This window comes from Filicampus tigris, chromosome 14, assembly GCF_054856515.1.
Source record: "Filicampus tigris isolate MCC_2025a chromosome 14, RoL_Ftig_1.0, whole genome shotgun sequence".
NCBI lineage: Eukaryota > Metazoa > Chordata > Actinopteri > Syngnathiformes > Syngnathidae > Filicampus > Filicampus tigris.
In genome coordinates, this window is record NC_141230.1 from 14,104,613 (window position 1) to 14,127,500 (window position 22,888).

Genomic DNA, 22,888 nt, shown 5'->3' on the forward strand with positions numbered 1-22,888 from the left:
CTTCTATGTCATCTTCAGTCGACAGAAGTGGCAAAATGGCTGCCCTCTGTGATGGCTAAAAGTGGGTGCATTTTGCTGCTTAACTTATTTTCCACAAACAAAATATTAATCAGAATGCCGTATTTCAGCTAGTGGTACTGCATAGAACATATTCTTGAAAAAGATAGGTTTGGGTTGACTTCCACTTTAAGTTAATTACCACGCACCTGTGACCGTGCTGCTAATAAGACATCATTAGTGATGGGGAAGGAGGGAAGAACATGCAAGCTTTACAAATAAAGGCGAAGATACCAACAACGAATCTCAGAACTCTGAGGTAGGCATAACTAACCACTCCTCCACCAAGCTTGCCTTACTTGAAACCGGAAGTTGGCAACCTCAAATACTCAGAGGCATTTGGTTGATCTCCCACAGAAAAAAAAAAAAAAAACCCGGAAACACGAAACCCTTTTGACATCTAGTGAGTATAACACTACAATTGTTGTATTTTTTTAACTTATGCATGTAAGTATGTACTGTATGTATGTATAAAAACTCTTGTGTTTTATTTATGAAATCAGTTAAGTGCCTCAGAAAACACAACATTTTATTTTAGCATTTGAACAAGTTAGAAAAAAATGACACTTGGTTAAAGCTTACTGTCAAATTAATTAGTCAGTCTATTTGAGTCCTCCTCATATTCATGAAATTGAAACGAAATTATCCACCTGCAGCAAACCAAAATTGAACACCAAAACTGGCATCTGCTTCTGTGTTATGGCATCATTTTATCGTATAGAGCATGCAGTCAGTTGACAAGTTTGTTTTTAATATTGTTCATGTAGCATGTCGCATTAAACGTTCTGTTTTCTTCAGAAAATTTTCTTGGCCTTTTCGGGGGTGGAATAGCGCAATAAATCCTGGCATCGGGGGGTCTCGCACCTGCGGCTGTGACATATTTTCAGCGGCAAAAATAATTCATTTTAATATCATATCTAGAATGAAGTTGAAAGAAAACAAAGTTTAAATAGTTTCTATTTATTTTCCAAAGTCACAGATGGACTGTCACACAGCAGAAGGATGAAACCCTCTGTCTGTATCGGCCATCGGTTGCCTTACCCTGCTCTAAACCTTAAAATAAATAAATAAATGAATATTTTTTTGTGTGTGTGTGTGTGTTTGTGACAAATTCGAGGAATTATTTATTGCTCCCTGGAGTCTTGGCGCTGTGCCGTAGCTTATTGTTTAAACAGGGAGGATAAACAGTAGTTCCCTTAACCCTGAAAGGTGATATATTGTGCTCACAAATCATCTGGATCACAAACAAACAACAGCAATAACGCGTTGCTCACAATTAATAATATTTATTTGAACAAAGAAAGGCCATATCAGACAATTTTGTCCAATTGCTACAAGGGGATAAGTAATAATCACTTGCCACCCTATCCGGTTCATTTACAAAACTGGTTCGCAACTGGCTAGCATTGTCACCAATTTGTTTCTAACCATCCCTTCCTTTACTCCTCAGTCACCATCACTTCTTTTTCCTTTCCCATTGCTTCTCTGCTGATGGCGGCTATTATTAAAAGGTATGTCACCCATGGCTGTTATTGAAGCCCTTTCATTACTCATTATGCTTGAGTGCCCGCTTTAGTGCTGAATGGCCAAAAAACGGCTGACATGACACACGGGAACAACTTTAAGCAGCACACGTGTCACACATTCAAATGTAAATCACACAAAGGATTTATTGAATGCTAGTCCTACTAGGCCTTTGACTCCTTCTGAGGGAGTCAGAATACTGCTTGATTGGTCAGTGGATTTAAAGTTGACTCATATTTTATATTCAATAGCAATTTCAAATACAGGAGGTCCTTGGGTTACACGGTACTCTACCTATACGTTGCTTTGACTTTACGACGCCATTTTGTCTCCAGCCCCATAGTGTAGACTCCTTTTTCACATCATGTCCCAAAAAAGAAAGCAGGATTTTCTAGCGATGCTGGTCCAGCCAAGAGGAAAGCCATTACGATGGAAATGATCGGATATTTATTTAGAGATTTAGGGGGTATTAAAGGTGTGTGTGTGTGTGTGTGTGTGTGGCGGGGTTCTGGGTTCGAGGAACTATTCTTTTTTGCCAAGAAATAGCTCTTTTGTATTGTTGTCTCAGAATTGTTGTTGTTTTTGGATGTAATTCCACCTTCCGCCACTGGGGATGACACACTATTTCACAACACTTTGTAAATTAGGAAGAAGAGACTTTTTAAAATGTTCTTGCTAATTAGAGATTACGTAGTAAGTATTATACGTCACAATCCTCTTCCGTCAGCTGTTTTTATAACAATGGCTGTAGGTTCATTAGTGCATCTTTGGGCAGACAAGACAAGATATTTAATGTTTAAACTGATACCTTTTTAAAAATGCTTTGGTTTTTTTTTGCAAATATTCGGTCATTTTGAATTTGATGCCTGAAACACGTTGGGAAAAAAAAACATGGGTCAGTTGCAAAATATGGCAGTCTATCCTCAAAACAATACAAACAAACCCAAGTGAAATAGTAACGGTGAAACAGAGAAATGCTTAATTTTTTTTCAGATGGCCTGTGGTGTCCTGTCTTACAACATACTACGCTATGGAATACAAACCGGCTCGTTGAAGAGAAACCAGCACAGGGTTATCACAAATTAAAACAACTACATTCAGCGAAATGGTAAGTTGTAGTTTTAATCATTTGCTTTTATTTGTTTCAATTCCGATCTGTAAAAAAAAAATGCTTTTATGTGAAACCAGTATTATACTGAAAAAATATAAGTAACGTCATCAATTATTGTCTCAACTTTGTCAAGTTTTGTCTTCATGTGAAAATGGTTCATGGTGCAAAAAAAGGTTGGGGATATCTGTAACATCATTGACTAGTCTACTTCAGCTTGGCTTTCATCGCATTAGCAACAACTATAAAAAATGATCTTTAGTGGTGCAATCCCGAGTGTACAAAGTCGACAGGTACCACGATGCACTTATGCACACACAGAATCCATACTGATTAGTCCAGGCCTGAAATGTCAATGATCATCTCTCACAAGTGACAGGACAACTACAAAGCATCCGGACAAATATTGGCTTAATGGGCCAAAGTCTCGGGAACAGCACAAGCTGAATGCTAAAATAATAAAGAGGGCTGCGGGGTTGTTGTGTTGCAGACTAATTGCGGCGTGATGAATTTGTTTCGGAACAAACGGCGTCATCGCAACGCTACCTCGTCTGCTTGACTGATTGCGTTGAACAAGGTTGGCCTTCCATCCATCACGCGTCTTTATGACCTCTTTGTTGAGAGCGTGGATGTGCGCAGCCTCGCTCTGTTTGTTTGCGGCCGTAATACGACGCACAAGTGTAGAACACCGAGTCAAAGGAAGTATGCGAGCGTCAGGATAGGCTCGGTCAGGCAATTAAGCAGCTGTGCTAATGATTTCGGTGGTTTACGGCGCCATACGCGCCTTTACGGCCTTTGTTGTCACTGTAATTTAGTGCTCTCGGCTATAATGTGCTGAGTGGTTTGTTTGGCCCATTGAGCTTGCCTTTCCCCATAAACACCCACCTTCACGCACAAAATGCAAATATACTCTCTCTCCTTTACATACGCACACACACACACAAACATTACTGCTCTTTTATGGCGTGTGTATTTTTTATGACGGGTGTCTAGTGATTCACTCCGGGAGCAATCACAAGCCGTAGATCTGGATAATCGTCATGTGTGGTGCGCAATAAGACTGTGGAGGCCACAGTGGAGTCCCTCCATTGTGCATTGAGATATCCTCCATGAATGCAGAGAAGCGATGCTGCATTTTTCATCCACCCATTGATGCATCCTTACCTCACAATCCGATTTTTGACAAAAACAATCCATCTAAATTGCCGTCCTTTAGAATAGGACATTCATTCAAATTGACAGCGCAGAAAATGCACGAGCATGATTCAGTTACTATTTTGGTCCGTAACGTCAAAAAATAGGGAAACATCGTTGATCGTTGTTTTCCTCAGTAAAAGCAGATGTTTGCAAAAGGCTTATTTTGGAAAACACAAAAGATAATCAGAATGTTTTATGGAGGACAACAGAAAGAATATGAGAAAAAATACTGTTCAAAGGGGTGTAAGAATATAAAATTTACAAAGGATGAGACCTTTAAAGTGGAAGTCAACGCAAGAATCTTTTTTTCAAGAATATGTTTTATGCAAGCCCACTAGTTCAAACAGGGCATTGTGATAAATATTGCGTTTGTGGAATAAGTGTTAATCCACTTGTTTTTAGCCATCTCTGGGGGTGGCCATTTTGTCTTCTGTCGACTGAAAATGACATCACAACTGCTCACAACGACCGGCTCAGATTCAGAATAACAGATCAGCCGTGATTGGACGTTGTGAGCAGTTGTGATGTCATTTTCAGTTGACAGACGACAAAATGGCTGCCGCCAGAGAGGGCCAAAAACGAGTGCATTTTGCTGCTTAATTTATATTCCACAAATGCAAAATTAATCAGAATCCCGTGTTTCAACTAGTGAGCCTGCTAGGAACATATTTTTTTTTTGAAATATGTCTCGGTTGACTTTGATTTGAAAAACATTGATTGACATATGCCGATCACATACTTTTTCCACAGAAATCAGCCGTATATATGTATCATCATCATCATCATCATCATTATCATATATATGTATGTATATGTATATGTATGTATACATATATATGTATATATATATATATATATATATATGTACAGTTAGTTTTTCTGTTGCAGTGCATCAGTAGATATGCGGTGCTCAATTGCTTGGTGTGTGGCGGGTGATGATAAGCGCTATAGGAAAAGCACAGATGGAAAATACTGTATTGTACGCGGTGACAATGCATAATTAGAAAATAAATCAAGAATACAATACTGGATATATTGGATTATATAAACTGATCGAGAGTATTAAATAAATAATTCACCTCACCCACAAATGCATACAAATATACACCAGCACTTGGCCCCTCACACTGCACCAGATGCTACCCCAAGTACACTATTACAGAAGCATTAGCACCTCAATAAACAAACCCCTGAGTTAGTTGACAAGCTCCTCGGCATGTTGCGTTGAACCTTGCTTGATGGCTGCGGCTCTTGTTGTCATGGACGTCAAATCAACTTAAGCGTGACGTCAAATCACATGTGTGTATGTTTCGAAATGTGTTCCAAAGATGAATGTGTTTTTTTCTTTGAGCGTTTGCCTGCCTGTACGTGTGTATGTGTGCGTATAGCCAACTCCTTGACGTGTGTGTGTTGCACTGGCTCTTAATTAATCTTTGTCATTAATAATTTAATCATGGCTTTTTGTTTAATAAACAGTCTGGCAGTGATGTATTGCGGCTGGGTCAGGTAATTTGATTGGTGGCGGAAAGGAGCTGGCTATGCATATCTCTCTCTCGCTCTCTCGGCCTCTCTCTCTCTCTCACTCACTTTCTTGCCCCAGCATAGAAATGATGGCATTCAGGGGCCCCGCCAAGTGTGCACGCGCAACAGGGAGAGGGCAATTACGCTAAGATGCAATAATGATTAGTGATGGATGTGGAGAGTGGAGGTTCTTTCACATCACATTTCAACTAATGGAATAAATAGTATGGGTGGAGGGGTAAGAAAGTCAAAAATATTTTATTAAGTACATTTCCATCACAGTCTCAACATTTTACAATTATTTGGGGACTCAAAATGGAGTTGGATGTGAGTTTCTGCTCTTTCTGAGCACATTTATTAATGAACCTGGGCCCTTGGCCAAAACCTCAGCCAATAATATGTCTTGTAAACACTAGGTGGCACTCTTGAACAGTCAACATCAAACAACATCCTGTTGGCATCCTCTCAATTTTTCTCCAGGCTGTCATATTCGAAGAGAATCATCTTTTAGCATGTCAAAGGCAACACGCCATTGGGATGCAGGCTGTAGGATGTATTATAATATAGAAAAGCTTCATCTTCCGCGGCTTCACAATCTGATTTTTCATATAATACAGAGCAGAGGCCGACAGACCCACAGCCTATTCCAGTCACTCTTCGGTCTATTGCAGTTCAAGGCGAGGTAGTAATAATATGGCAAGGGATACACTTGACTGGCCAACATTGCCCGGCAGGAGTTACACAACAGTGTGACCCCTCTAAATTACTTTTTTTTTTATGAGGTGCTTTTGTTTGTTGAAGCTGAAATTCTAATGAAAGAACTTACTGGTGATTAAATGGGCATGTGACATCAATGGAAAGTTTAAGGTCGAAACTAGTACTTTCCAGAAAGTCACTTTTCCATAATGTGTCCCTTTTAAACACCCGGAAGAGCTGATTTTTCCATTGTGGTCTTCTTTTAACATTATTGGGCACTTACCAGTACTGTCAGGGGGGAGTATACTAGCCAAAATTTTTACATAAGTAAAAGTTTCGTTACTTTAGAATAATACGACTAAAATGAAAGTAAAGGGTTGTCCTCCAAATATTTGCCCAAGTATTCATTGAAAATAGTACTCGAGTGCCAAGTAACTGGTGAGTAACTTGTGATGGATTTATTTTTCAATTACCACATGAAGGTCAAACAGACTAAAAAAAATGTAAATGCCAAATCAAATAATGCCCAACAGGATCACTTAAAAACCAAAAATACCCAAAACAAATTAAGGCAAATTGAGGCACAATAAAATAGTCTTAAATTAACTTTTTCTTTGTTCACTCAGTGAGCCAGAAAAATAGACTCACCAAGGAAGACATAATTCATTATATATAATTTGATTACATTAAGCTTTGATCATATTATGCTTGAAGGTGGATTCAGCCGCACTTATCAACTGTACTGAACTCTGTTTCAGTTCTGTCAACCTACATCTTTATCTTCAGTGCTCTGCATACTTTATGGATTGTCTCTTTCTACCTTCTACAATGACGAACAAAGAACCCCAGCGACTCTGAATGGGTCAGACCAACTGCAATTTACATTCACGTGCTGTGTTAGAACTACTGGTGTTATTACACAGAGCATTACATTTTGCAAACACAGACTGAGACCGATCAAAATCGATTGCGCAAACAATAACAAATACTGTAGATATAAGCACACACCTAACAGAGTACAAGTAGAGTTTCTTCTCAACAAAAATACTCAAGTAAAAGTAAAAAGCATATTGCATCAAAACTACTTTGACAAGTACAATGTATTCAAAACGTTACTTTAGTATATGTGATCGAGTAAATGTGGCTCCTGAACTCACCTCTGCTTACTGGAAACAGTATTGTACTAAGCAGCCGAGACAGAGATGTGTGTATCATTCGTCAGCATAAGTTCCATCAATAGTTGTGTTGCCCAAAGAAGTCAAAGAAAATGCAAACCACACTTATGGAGTTGATCGCTAGATGCACCGAACAGATTTTCTATTGGGTTTGTAACTGGGAAGTACCAAAAAAAAACAACAACACTGTTTTTTCCTGTCAGGCCCTTTATTTGTCCAACAACACCTCGGTTTTATGATATTTATGATAAAACGGTCCATTGCTATACTTTGGGGGGAATTGCTTCCCAAGAGAGGCATGTTTATTTTATCAATGTTATGCCTTTCAAATGCTCTCCTATGTCTTTCTTAAAGTGGAAGTCAACCCAACTATAATATTTTTTTTCAAGAATATGTTCTATGTAAGCCCACTAATTGAAACAAGGCATTCTGATAAATATTGCGTTTGTGGAATAAGAGTTAATCCACCCGGTTTTAGCCATCTCCGGGGGCGGCTATTTTGTCACTTCTGACATGACATCACAACTGCTCAGGGCTCAGGTAACGACCAATCACGGCTGACCTGTTTTCTGAAGCTGAGCCGTGATTGGTCGTTACCTGAGCCCTGAGCAGTTGTGGTGTCATTTTCAGTTGACAGTGAAAAAATGGCCGCCCTCTGATGGCTAAAAAGGGGTGGATTTTGCTGCTTAACTCGTATTCCACAAACGCAATACTATGTATCAGAATGCCGTGTTTTAACTAGTGGGCCTGCTCGGAACATATTCACAAATGTGTTTGGGTTGATTTCCTCTTTAAGCAAGCAAAATGGAGTGAAGGTTAATCCTTTGTCCAACAATAGTGAGACCTTGTCAAAAGTCCCACGACTGTGTTTCTGCCAAGGTCACAAACTAAGTCCGTTTTTGATAAAGTAGTTACAGTATAATAGAGTAAAGCAGATGTCATTGTGAGTACTGTTCTGCCCTATCGTTTGGGGCAATTCTCATGTTGACTTGATGTATTGTTTCTATAACAGCTCACTTGAAAGATTAGAGAAGTCCTTTTTCGTAATTATCTCATTCATCATCCATAACAATGATAAAACACAAGCAAGCACTATTCCTTATTACATACTTACAAACTGTGACTCCGAATAAGAACAGTGTAGCTTTTACGTGTATAATTACTTAATATAATTACAGTTGTCACTATCAGACTAATGAAACATATCATTCATACTCCCCATTATTGATACAAAATATACAAATCCATGCGGGTATTACGTACTATTCTTCCATCATATAGAGCTGAGGCCAGTTAGGGGTTCGACTGCTGTCAATCACAGAGGCTGGCACGCACCTCTTTATGATTATTTTTAGTCTACCTAACCTAAGTGATTTCTAAATACAGTGTAAGCCTCATTTCAATCTGAGTGGTATTATTATGAAACGTCCTGGGGGATGTTTTCCTATAACACCAGACAAGCTCTTATGCTAATTCTGTAGCCTAATGTATCACTCATACTTCATAAACATTTAAATGACATTACATGTATTTTAGTGGCATGTCTTGCAGAAGAATGTAAGCCCATCTTCTTACTAATGCAATACTCGTTCATTGCGTGAGTTGAACCAACCAACCTTTCAATTTTGCTTCTTATACATGAATATAATGATATACATTTTAGTATGAAAAAGCTGATGGGGGCACCATCCACTTAGGAAGCACTTAGGTAGGCTACATACCAGGAAAATGTAGTTCCTATACCTGCCTGGTGTACATTTTTTTTATTCTTAGAATGGCAATGGAGTAAACAACACAGGCGTGTGTAATTCATAATAAAATCATGTTGCTTGGCAGAAATGGCGGATTACAGTATATCCATATAGGTTTCTCAAGTTCCAAGTGAAGTTCTTGTAGGCAAAAATGTCAACATTTTAGGCAGTCAAAAATGACAGCTGTTTTTTTGTAGTCCACCCATCCATTTTAGGTAGTGCTTAGAGTGTGACGAGTTACACAGTTTAGAGGAGCATCCGTTGTTTTCACTATTCACTGCAGGACCTGCTCCCTATCCACAACAGGTAGCTGTAATGCCATTATAGCTTTAGCTTGTGAACTGGTATTTATGTGCAGACTATCGGTCGTACATACTGTTCTCGAAATCATTTTGTGATGTCCTTACGGACCAAAATAATCAAACCAGATGTGAAATTGTCTGCATTAAGTGCCAGAATCACATGCAAGGCATGCTCAGTGATGTATCACCACACGTAGGCTTCCTAATTGAATGTGTGCACCATCTTAAAAGGAAAACCAATATAAGACTTGTTGCCTCTTCATAATGCAATAACCCAAACAAAACATTGGAAATTGATTTTCCCTTGGTAATCATGCATTGTATAGCAATGAGTAACAATTTAAATAAGACATTATTATGCATTTCCCCCCGCAATTCAACAATTTTTTTTTTAAAAATTGTTTCTACATTACATGTCTGTGATATGTCTACTTTTATCACAATACTCCAAAGAGCAAGAATTAAAATTCACTTTAGACACCATATTGTTGTCTCGCTAAAATTAGCCGCCCCAGTCTAATGCGAGTGAGCCATCCCTCACCCCGCCTCAAATACCGCTTGGCCATATTGCGAGTCAAGATTTTGTCGCCATGGCAATCCGGCGTGTCACTTTGTGTGCAGAACTGTGTATGTGGCGCATGTAGCGCACACATCGCCAAACAGAACCCTTCCCATCCCCACACCAACAACTTCGCAAAGAAATTTAGTATGTGCCACTTTTCAGAATGTAAGGCTGTGAGTTCAATGAAACACAACGCAGCTCCGCTTACCTTCTGGCTTTGGCAGGATAGCAGGAACTTTGCACTCATAGGAGATTTGGGTATTTCTGCATGATAGTGTTTCAGACGGTATAGTCCGACGGTCGCTTGAAAGTGGCACTGAGCATTGCCAAGCCTAGCTTCCAAGTCTCAGGCTGAGAAATTTGATGTGACTCAGCTTATTATGAAATTAGCCCCACTGTTATGTAACTGTGGGGGCGGAAGTGCAGTGCATTTTTCAGAAATAGCCAGATAACAAAAGATTTACTTGGTTGTTTACGGTAATTTCTCACTTGACTGGACTTCCGCGGGCACTTCAGACTATTGTAAACGGGCAATTATAAAGAGTCAGTTTTCCATAATAGGTCTCTTTCAAATCCCATAACACCCTCTATTTTCTATTCTAACTTTGAACACTGTGAGTCATACATTGGAGTGAAAACAAAGCATTTCAGGGGCAGTAGCTGTAATTTATTTCTTTGCACTTACCACAAATAAAGTGACACATCCCTCCCTTGAGCATGGTTTGATTAATTACTAGACAACCTAGTGTATTGCGCTTGTGACGTTCGTAGTGGTGCATGTAACATGTGCTGTAATAAACACACTGATTTACACCCCAAAGTATTTACCGATGCCATTAGGGATTGGATATTAATGCAATTACTTAGGAGTGTGTATCTCTTCATGTGCAAAATGCGCTGTTTGTGCACACACTTTCGTTTATGGACCTGTAAGAATATATATGTATGTATGTATGTATGTATGTATGTATGTATGTATGTATGTATGTATGTATATGTATATGTATATGTATATGTATATGTATATGTATATATATGTATATATATGTATATATATATGTATATATATATATATATATATGTATATATATATATATATATGTATATATATATATATATGTATATATATGTATATGTATATATATGTATATATATATATATATATGTATATATATATATATATATATATATATATATATATATATATATATATATCTCTCCCACATTCCAAAAAACACGCATGGTAAGTTGACTGGACTCTCTAAATTGCCCCTAGGTGTGATTGTGAGTGCGGATGTTTGTCTCCGTGTGCCCTGCGATTGGCTGGCAACCAATTCAGGGTGTCCCCCGCCTACTGCCCGAAGACAGCTGGGATAAGCTCCAGCACGCCCCGCGACCCTTGTGAGGATAAGCAGTATCGATAATGGATGGATATATCTATGCGGGGGGGGTTGCGTGTGTGAGCTTTCAACCGAATGATATGAATGCGACAGGCTCATTAGTTGGTGCGAGCACAGCAGTGAGTAGCGGGTCCAACGGTCCCCCACACAAGACTGAGCAGATGCTTACTATGAAAGAAGTCTACGACATGACAGGACACCACACCCTCACACTGTGGTGCTAATCGCCACACTCACGAAGCTACAGTAAATGTCCACTGCTGAATACACACCAACCTTATGACTACTGCATATTATATTAAGAGTCAATAGAAGAGCTGGAGCGAAAATTTTGCCCTTACAAAGATGAACATGTTGACTTTGGACTAACAGTGCAAAAGGTATTAATCGAACATACGTTTGTTAGTCCTTCCTGAATGTTATTGTTAATCCTTTTCCTTTTATATACTGTCAATATCTAAACCCATAAATGTGCCATATTTTCATTTTTTCGTTTTAAAGAAAGGATGTCATATTGATGTTCAATTTGACAGATACCCACTGGGAATAAGTTGGTGAACCACAAGAAGTGTGCTAACCTGAGGGAAGTGAGACACTGTTAAAAAGAAACAGACATTAAAGGAAGTCACAGACACCAAAGAAAGTCTAGACAGGAGACAAGTAAAAACAAATTACCCACACAGAGTCAGACCATTAGGCATACTTATGACACCACTAGAAGGCTAGAAAGATTGGCTAAATATGATCAGTTATGACACAATTAAAAAGAATCCCATCCAAGATCAACCAATCAGAGATAAAATAATTGTCCTGAACAATATAATTTTGTGTAAACAAATCCATGTTTTGCCCATTGTGCTGCAGTCTCTCCCAGGTGATGCTCATGAATTTGAAAATAAAGTTTTTCGTGACTGATCCTGCTCGGACATCAGCCTCTTTTGTCCGGCTCCAAAGTAATCAAATACATTTTTACTTAAGCTCCAAAATCTTGATTAAGATTGGACAGATGCTGAAGAAAGGACAGGACGAGACCCTGGCCTCATCAAGCCCTTCATGGAGACCGTGCCAGCCCAAACTCAGCATTTTCGTAATGTCCATTTCAACCTATGCCTCCAGTAACCAATGTATTCTCGCACTACTAATGTTTATAATTAAGTCCCACCTTCTTGCCCTGCCTGACTGTACCGTCTTTGACTGGATTGCTAGTCATATTTCATGCAGTCATTGTGTGACTGACTTATGGTCCACGCCACGCAGTCAAGGCGATGTACCTCAGTTTATTTAATAACATCTACTCCAGATAGGACATCGTCTCCAGATCAGAAAGCTTCATGAACAAATCTTTTAAGAAGATCTCACATAGAATTAAAATAGATGTCGTAGATGGTCCTGTCTGACACTTCGGCGACAGTAGTAACAGGAAAGGGTTCATTCTGACTCTCAAAACAAGGTACATGACGTCAAAAATAAACATTCATTCACTGTTACCGAAATTGTATTTGTGTTCACATTTTAATCTTTTAATGTTTGCTACAGAAAGAACACACAAAGCCAAGATTAGCACCCTTGGCAAGCAGAACAATGTATTTTTTACACTTGAACCAAACTACTAAAAAGGCAGTTGTATGCTTTACTGTAAAATGTCTTGGTCTTCAAATTGTTTTTGTGTTTATTTGTACTTAGTTTTGACGGGGTTGGATGATTGCCCATTGAGTCGGATGGTTCCAATCTACAAATAAAGTGAAGCAACAATCTTATCTGAAAACATCTCACTTGGTGGTCTACATGTCAATCATGCCACTAATACCAAAGCTGTGATATGATCTTTGAAGTTACTGCTTAAAGGTCACTTTTTACATACTGACTTTTAAAGTAATGTTGTCTTCTCCCCCATTTTTACAAACCATTTAATGTCTGAGACACATGAGGAATGATGTAGAGAGAGAGTGGAGTACTATAGGCAAATACAGTCTTTTTGATAGTATGAGGAAGTATCATCTATGTACTGTATGATAAGACCAACACTATACTGTACCACTATTACTCATACCATTTTTCAGCTCAACCTGGTTCCCTAACTGCCATATGTAAAACAAAGAAGCAAAAAAAAAAAAAGAACAAATATCACACAAAGAAAGAAAAACTTTTGTTAGTCTTTCATTAAAATTCACACACGCTGGGTGATGGTAAGAGACACTCTGATTGGCTTAATTAGCTGATGAAGTAGGAAATTACACCTTCAATGAGATTGTGTGATTTCTGGCCTCAAGGAGAATGCTTTAATCAAATATAATCACAATGGAATAAGTAGCTTCATTTACAACAGCAACTACCAGTTTATTGTATTCTTAATGTCTACTCTACACATGTAGCAATATTTTTTTTAAACCATTTTTAGTGTATTATTGTACAAAACCAGACATCTAAATCAGATTTTAAAGAAAGCACTGACCCCAAGGTAAAATGAACAATCAGAAACAGGGGGCGAGACTGATGAGGTGTCAATCCAAATTCCCCCCGTCCCCCTGCAACCTTATGCTAACTATGGCGCAACATCAACCTCCAGAAAATCAAATTCCCATCCCTCGTTTGGCAACAACTAGCAAACATAATAATAAAACAAAATCAATAAGTTACAATGATTTAAAACATACAATAAGACTAGCAAAAGGAAGCGGAGCAAAGGGACCTCAGGCAGGCAGCGTTTCGAAACGAAACAGGATTAGCAACAATTCTGCTCGACAGATGTGTTTACAGATGTGTGTTCATTTTTAGTTGATTGTTCATTCCCCCAAAAATTCACTTCAAACCAATAACATGTATTTTTATTGTAGCACTGCGCTCCGAATAAATCATGCTACCAGTGTAGCATCCAAGGCTAACGTTGCCTTGTTTACAGTGCTAATACTATCACTTAAGAATTGGTAGCGCTGCTGTTTTCACTGACTAACACAGCCCATAAATCTGACTGGATGATTGACCTCACAATAATAGCGGATAGAGACACAACCATGTATCCAGACAGGTAGTGGTGACAGCGGTGGAAATGTGAAGGAGCGGTTTATTGAGCCCGCCGATGTGCTTGTAGACTGAGGCACACACACGCACACGCATACACGTCCCTGTTGTCATGGGTACCCAGATGACTAAAATAACCTGTGTTCTTTGTTCAAACACCTGTACAGTGACTAGCCTTCTTCTATTTCTCTTGCTTTCACTCTACCCCTACAGTGGATCGACTTTTATAAGAAGGTGGGTAAGGCATCATGTAAATAATTCAGAATTCCAGTATATTCTCTAGTGTGTTGTGTCACTAAATGTTACAAGGCATTACGCATACAGCTACATTACCTTGATACTATTAACCACAACATCTACTATAATATTAATAGTAATTACAGTGAGCATTTGATTATAATTAACAAGTGATGCTTCTAATGTCAGTGGACTATTTGTTTTATTGGAAGTGGTTGTAATAATGAGCTAATTGTCTAGAGCGGTAGTGCTACAAACCCAATTTGTTGTAGTTCATTGGTTCAGTGTTAACCATATGTCACAATAGTATTAACGTTGATGGAGAGCATCATGAACAATAGCTGTATGTGATTTATGAGGCTGGTGTAATTGTACACAAATCCATATTTCCTCAAACAGGGGCCTCCACTGCAATACAGTGTCGCCATTAAAGGCCTGAAGCAAATAAGTGCCTCCACTGATATATGCCTCTTTTGCTTCTTGCTATTTTTCTACATTTTAGTCATCTTTATTTTTGTTTAAAACCTTTTTTCTGAATATGGCCATAGTACAGCATCGCGATTAAACTTGTTACTTGAGACATTGCAGGTCCAAGTTCACAATTTGGATATAATGCCAATTTTTTTTCTCCTCTGTGACCGATACTTGATATGAGGCCTTGTTCCAATCTGAAGATATCAGATTCCATGCAATTTGTTTTTGTATTTACACTTCCTTGATCTATATCTGAGTTGTGCGACTCGAGAATTAAAAAAAAAACAAAAAAAAAAACGGAATTGCGCGACTTGAGCCATGTAGTGTAAATCCAGCCAAATAACACCACTGAGCAACTTCCCATTAGCGTGCCCTAACACTGCCGCCTCCATGGATGACATGGGGTGGCATACTTTGGATCACTCGCCATTCGTGTTGATACATGTCCCATATCATCCAACCAGCCTTCTTTTACTTGCCTTCAATCCCCCATCAAATGAAACCTCTGACACCACCTTCTGTTTCATTTTCAAACCGCTCTCAGCACCACCGGGCACACTGCCTTTATTCTTACCTTCAGGTGCCACATGTAAATGTAGCTCATCTTTAAAACTGGGTTAGATCTCTCGGACCTTGCTCACACACATGCACACTTGCACAGGGCAACAGTGCAGAAACACACTAAGAGCTCCCACACATACGAAAAAAAAAAAAAAAAAAAAAAATCCCACACAGAGCACACACTGTGCCAGTCCACTTAACCAAACCACTCTCTTTCTGAAAATGGCTGATTTGAGCCCCTGCAGCCTCTAATCATCCAATCAGGGACAGGCCAATCTCCTCCCCACTGGGCCTATCAGAACCTTTCGCTCAGGTTCCACTGCTCCCGTGGCGATGGCAAACCAAGTTGTGTTCAGAGCGCCCTGCCATTCATTGTGTGCTGCATTCAAAGGTTTTTCCCTTGCACTTCATTTTTGTAGCTATTGCAGGTTATCAGCCACAAGTCTGAAGTGCATATTGGCAGAATCCACAAAAGGTCACATCTGTCCTCTTTAGTTCATTACTGTTTTCGCCACTCTTTATACCACCTCTCAAATACAGCGTGAGTAATAACGATTCATTGTGATTAGTCATCGTTCTTTTTTCTTTTTTTTTCTTTGTTTTGTATCTGCGGTGCGTGATTATGTCGGCAACATTCGACTGTCTACATATGTCTCCATTGTATTTGAAGCGTAATCCAAGCTGCGTCCAGTCCTTTGTGCTCTGATTGTCATCATTCGTATCAGAAGAGTGAAATTACCCCCTTCAATGAGATCTGTGATTTCTGAGGGTGTGAAAATGAAGATTCAATCAAATGTAATCACAATGGAATAATTGGGACTTTTATCTATTGTGAAATGTTATAATAGGAAATGCCCAAGTTATGGTTTGAAGTAAGATGAAGGAAAGGATGGTTCATATTTTCCTATTTAATTTGACCTTACGTATTGAGAGTAATATCACACTTTATTTGACTTACACTTGTTTGATTGCTGTTGAAATGACAAATGATGGCAGATTCTCCTGTGGGAACATTGCTAACAAAATTGAGGTGCTGATTTCACCACAAATGAGTGCCATCTGCTTTCTCTGCCGACGTGATGCCAATAGTAGACTTTGTACTAGTTGTTACTGAGCAATGACGGATTAACTCCAAAGCCTGGCAGGGTACACTTGATCCTCGATTTATGATGTAGCTCGTAACACAACTTTTGATATAAGTTTGATTACTAACCTATTCTGTAGTAAAGTCTTAATTACAGTAAATACAGTGAAAGTCTCTTAATCTATCCCCTATAACGCCCCTATAAACCAAAAATAGCACCGTATTGTAAAAGTTAAATACAGAGTAAAACATAGTAAAAGAGAATGCAAAGAAATAAACTGTTTTTATCTAGTGTAATAATTATGCCAAAGGTCACACACTGGACTATATGTGTGGTGATGTGTGCCTTTAAGAGGCATGGCACAGTGAGTGAAACCAGGAGCAAGGAGTCAGTCAGGTTGACTAATTACCACATGGTTAATTAATTGTAACATCTTTTCCATGCTCCTTGCGAGTGCTTTCATTTTGCATTTGTGTGTTTTGACTGTTTGTCCTGGTCAAAAAATGTGGCTGAAAATGCATCTGTGATTATGTTAAATTGGGGTACTCACGCTGTAAGTCAAGGAACACTAATATTTGTATGAAAAATGGTTCTAGGTCATTAAAGTGGAAATCAATCCAAACATTTTTTTCAAGAATATGTTCTATGCAAGCCCACTAGTTGAAACAAGGCATTCTGATAAATGTTGCATTTGTGGAATAAGAGTTAACCCACCCGTTTTTAGCCATCTCTGTGGGCGGCCATTTTGTCACTTCTGTCGACTGAAAATGACAACACAACTGCTTGACCAATCACCGCTCAGCTTTAGAAACCAGACAAGCTGTGATTGATCGTTCCCTGAGCCCTGGGTAGTTGTGATGTCATTTTCAGTTGACAGAAATGACAAAATGGACGCCCTCTGAGATGACTAAAAACGGGTGGATTTGGCTGCTTCACTCATATTACACAAACGCAATATCAATCAGAATGCTGTGTCTCGAATAGTGGGCCTGCTGGGAACATATTCTTGAAAAAAATATGTTTGGGCTGATTTCTTACTTGATATATTTAAATAGAATGAAAAACAATACTTAGGTGCAACATCCACCACGTATTATGATACACAACGTTCATAACTTTGAAATGCTGTCTGTTTGCTATCAAAGAGTCATATTCTTCCTCTTCCGTTTTACTTTTGTTTTACTTATGCCTCTTTACTTGTTTAATTTGCACTCCAAGTACCAGCTGCAACATTGTGTTCTATTTGTGATAACTTGTTAAATGCAGCATGCAGGTGAAGTCAGGCAGGAGTGCTGGGTGGACTGAACAAAACAATTTATTACAAAAACAATAGCAAAAATACAGCTGTAAGATCCAAGTTGTACTCAACAATGTCTTAATACAAATCAAAACTCAAAGTAAGAAAGAAACACTAGGAAATGTGTGTTACTGCTTGTTGTTGTATGACTTACTTTAGCTCCATTTGCAGCGCTTTGTTTACAGCGGTGGCTGTCTTAAAGTGCTTTACACAAACAGTCGAGTTGAGTTGAGGGTGATGGCATAGAGATAAATAATCCTATAGGTGGACCTCGACAAATGGAAAACGAAAGTTTGCCTTCCACCGTAGCAAAGTGCACTATGGCGGTCGAGGGTAAGCCAGCAGAAATGTGTCTTTTCTTCAGGCCATTATTGGCATGTGTTCATTTAGCACCATGAAAACAGACTCAGCACGCGAAAGGGCCAAGATAAAAACAAGCGTGTGCTTTTAGAACTATTGTGGGAATGAGAAGAAGGGCAGGTGGAATTAGCTTTCTATCTGTCTCCGTGGCGGTGAAAGGGGACATAATTAGAGAAAAAGCAATCTCCCTTCCATATCCATCTGTGTCTTTCTCGACCTGTACTCTCACTCAGCCCTCATCTCCATCACTTTCTCGCTTCAATCTCGCTGTTTTTGGCCATTTGATTTTCTCCTTTTGATGCTCCATAATGGATACATTCAGAATCCTCAACCCCGTCCTCCTCTTCTCTTCCATTATCCCCCTTTTGTCATCGGCTCTTTCCCTCCTCCTCCCCCTCCAGCTCCTTCCCGCCTGCCCTGTTCCTCACTTTTCCACCCCGCTCTCATTGCCCCGAGTGGGCCTCCATGCTGCGCTCCTGGCCATCGGTAATGGATCGTGGCCTCAGCTGATGGCGGACTGCGGTTGTGGCGCGGATGAAATATTAGGGGGTGGCGAGATTCTGTAAATGATTGGCTTATGAAGGCAGACCAGGCTCCTTGGTAGCCTCACACATGCTCATCGGGGCTTGGCCTGTTCTTGCTATTATCCTTGCCGCCGTGGGTGATCCTCACTTTTGTGTTGGTGAATCATGCTGTCTCCATTCTCTAGTTCTACCAGTTCATCATCAACACCAATCTATTTTCTCCACTGTTGAACTGAAAAGGAAAAAAAAAAAACCCTCTCAGTGAGATTCTGTTCTTCATTGGTGGGATTTGATAATCAGGGCTGTGACTTGGTCTATTTTATACCCTCTTTTTCTGTCTTCCGTCATCCACCTCTTCCTCTTATTTGCCTCTCTTTATGGCGGCAGGTTGATAATGGGGATCAGAGTGTGTGTCCCTTCCATTAAAGTTGCAGGTTCATCAACCAAATCACAAATTAAAGAAAAGCGCAGCGCTTGGGCATGAATGACTTCACATTACACCGAACCCACTCATTGAAACAAGGCATTCTGATAAATAATGCGTTTGTGGAATAAGACTCGTTTTTATCCATCTCTGGGGGCAGCCATTTTGTCACTTCTGTCGACTGAAAATGACATCACAACTACTCAGGTAACGATCACGGCTCACCTCTTTTCTGAAGCTGAACCGTGATTGGTTGTAACCTGGGCCCTGAGCAGTTGTGATGTCATTTTCAGTCGACAGAAATGACAAAATGGCCACCGCCTGAGATGAGATGAGCCCCTTAGAGACTAGCCATCTTTTTCCTGTATTGCTGTTCTGGGTGTAAGGCAGCGATGCGGAATGGGTGACTGAAGTCACCCCAGGCTTCAGGCGCAGTATCAGAGGAGTAAAAGAGCCTGAACACTGCCAACCGCGACCAGAGTGTCAAGTTTAACACCCGGGACGCACTATCACATGCCCCTTTGTGTTGAAAGCAATCGTAGCTGTCGACTGACAACTACAATTGATTATTTCATTGCGACAAGCCACATGGGCTGCGTGACACGGTAATATCCCGCTTCGGTGAGTTCTGTCTGAAAGGGACAGGCGAATAAATCCCGGTTCTACTGTTACGCCTCTGATGCGCCACTTTACCGGGAAGCCAGTGTGAAAGCAGCTTTGGATGAAGATGAATACCCCTCAGATAGTGGCCTCCACTCTAATAGATGCCGCGCTTCAATTAGCCACTGGGTGCGTTATCTACTTGAACAAAAACGCCTCTCCAAATGGATGTCCCATGAAAAATCGGAAGAATCTACGCTTCCTTTTTGATTACTCTTACATTATTTTGATCATGTTAAAAACAATGCAATGCCTCAGTATGACTGATATCGCAAGACTGATCGTTTTTAAATTTGTTTTTTAGGGTAATTATGATTCAGGGGAACTAAGTGTTCTAATTCCACTATTTTACTGATGTGAAGCGATGTCTCTCCAGGCCTTTGTCAATATAATTTTTTATATTACATTTTTATAGTACATTTGCCGTAGTGCTTTACTTCCTTTACTTTACCAGTCTCCATCCTATCTTTTGCACGTCTACCCACATGTTATGCGCGTATGTCAGTCATGCTCTTGTCCCAAAAGTATTTTTTAAATTAAAAAAATGACTATTGCTATTGATACCATAATCCATTAGCATTCAAGCTGATGATGAACCAGTATTTTATACTGAATACGGACTAATTTTAATTGTAAGTTATCCCTTTGTTCGCCTCATCTGTAAAATAGTATGCGGCGCTTAATTATCCAGGAGACTGTGCTTTGCATAATTCAGCAATAATTAAGCAATTGTGGCTTTACATAAATGGACTTCATTGCCATGGTTCCTGTCTGTGTGTTGCAGATACATGTTCAGCTTTAGTGCAGTCAAAGCTGTTGTTATTTCCCCATTTCAGGATGTGGTGTTTTTGAGTCATTTCAGGTCATGACCATTAAGTATATATAGAAAAAAAAAACATTTATTATGTTTGAAATGGAAGTTAGTGGTTGGTTTGGCATATTGTAGGCATTAAATAGCCATTGTAAAATGTTATAATTCACAATAGTACGGTTGCAGTTGCTAAATCCTTGCAAATGTCAAGAAAAGACATTTCCATTAAATTCTTGCTGAGGAGCATTCATCACTTCCCAAGGCACTGAATACACACATTATTGTCTCTTTATTCACAACTGCATTAACACTCATAGAAAGATTAGGAACGTTAAATAAACACAGTGGAATGTTTATCTCTTTTGCAATACTGATAAATACGGCACTTGTTGAATGGAAGCGTTTGGAACTAAAATATGAATCTTTTGCCTCTAATGTCATTGATGTATTCCATTGCTGACTATAATATCTATCTATCTATCTATCTATCTATCTATCTATCTATCTATCTATCTATCTATCTATCTATCTATCTATCTATCTATCTATCTATCTATCTATCTATCTATCTATCTATCTATCTATCTATCTATCTATCTATCTATCTATCTATCTATCTATCTATCTATCTATCTATCTATCTATCTATCTATCTATCTATCTATCTATCTATCTATCTATCTATCTATCTATCTATCTATCTATCTATCTATCTATCTATCTATCTATCTATCTATCTATCTATCTATCTATCTATCTATCTATCTATCTATCTATCTATCTATCTATCTATCTATCTATCTATCTATCTATATATATATATGTGTATATATATATATGTGTATATATATATATGTGTGTATGTATGTATATATATATGTATATATATATGTATATATATATGTATATATAATGAACAATCGGGATTGTGGCGAAGTGATATGCGCTGTCTCTCGACTCTTGACTTTCAACTATGAGCTGTGGCCTGACACACAGATTGTTCAAATGCAGAAAATACCAGGTGTGCTGTCTACATTTTCTATACTGAGGACTTTCCAAGCTTTTGGGGTAAGAAGTGGGTTACACTGAAAATGCTGGTCAGTAGCCAATTATAGTCAATTACAAACACACAACTATTCAACTCAATTCAGACCTAAGGATAATTTACAGACTTCAATGAAAACAACACATGTTTTTGGGATGTGGGGGGAATCAGGAGCCAGACGAAATCCATGCAAGCAAGGGCAGAATATGCAAACGCCACAGAGGCGTGCCTGAGCTGAGGTTGGAATCCAGAACCTAGGGCTGTTCGATTTTGCCTAATAAGAAAATCCTGATTATTTTCTCTCAAACCTGATTTTACGATTACGATTTCTTTGTAAAATAAAAAACAATGAAAAATGAAGCATGTTAAAGTCTTTTGAAGTCTTTTATTCAAACTTAATTTTTCTTTCTTTGAACTCAAAATGCTAGTCAATTTCACTTAATACACACAGAACAATCCATTGGGATTAACAGCATTTTACTTACACAATAGATTTCAGATCTGTTCTTAATCAAACCAATAATGAAAGAAGAAAGTGCACGGTTCAAAATCGCTTAATCGAGCAGCCCTACCAGAACCTCTCGATTGTTGAGGCAGACATGCTTAAAACTATTCCACTGTTCTGCGTTGCATAACTTCACTTTGTATTCCCCCCAGCAAAAATAATACTTCTAACAGTACAATTAAAGAGTTCAAAAGTATTGAAGTTATTCTGTTGTCCAACTCAGTTGAAACGACAGCATGATCATCATTTTACCTTGCAAACACTAAGACGTTAATCGGTGTATAAATCAGTCAAGTATCTTTGCAAACTGCCTGAAAGACCATTACTATGCAAATGAATGCAACACTGCCTCATATTTTGTCTCGAGCTGGAATCCAAACAACATGGTTTATCATGGTTAGAGTCATCACACTATGACTAGCTGCAGCGCTTTATGAGATGTAGTTTGCATCTGCTGCCACACTATTGGAGCTGAAGCGGGGTAGCAACTAACATTGTGTTCTATGTGTATTTGAGTTCTGTTTTTTTAAAATTCAGTGTCTTGCTTTATGCTGTCAAATAAAGACAGACAGGGGAAATGGCTGGGCTTTCTGT

The 22,888-nt window shown here is 38.9% G+C and overlaps 1 long non-coding RNA gene across 1 annotated transcript in view; it reads left to right on the plus strand.

Annotated features, from left to right (window-relative positions):
* Positions 1–226: 226 nt before the first annotated feature.
* LOC147136471 (uncharacterized) overlaps positions 227–22,888 on the plus strand; it is a 25,541-nt gene continuing 2,879 nt past the window's right edge. Inside the window, exons 1-3 of the long non-coding RNA XR_015089718.1 lie at positions 227–316; positions 1,508–1,568; positions 2,575–2,689. This is a non-coding gene — a long non-coding RNA (uncharacterized LOC147136471). The remainder of the gene's footprint in view (positions 317–1,507; positions 1,569–2,574; positions 2,690–22,888) is intronic.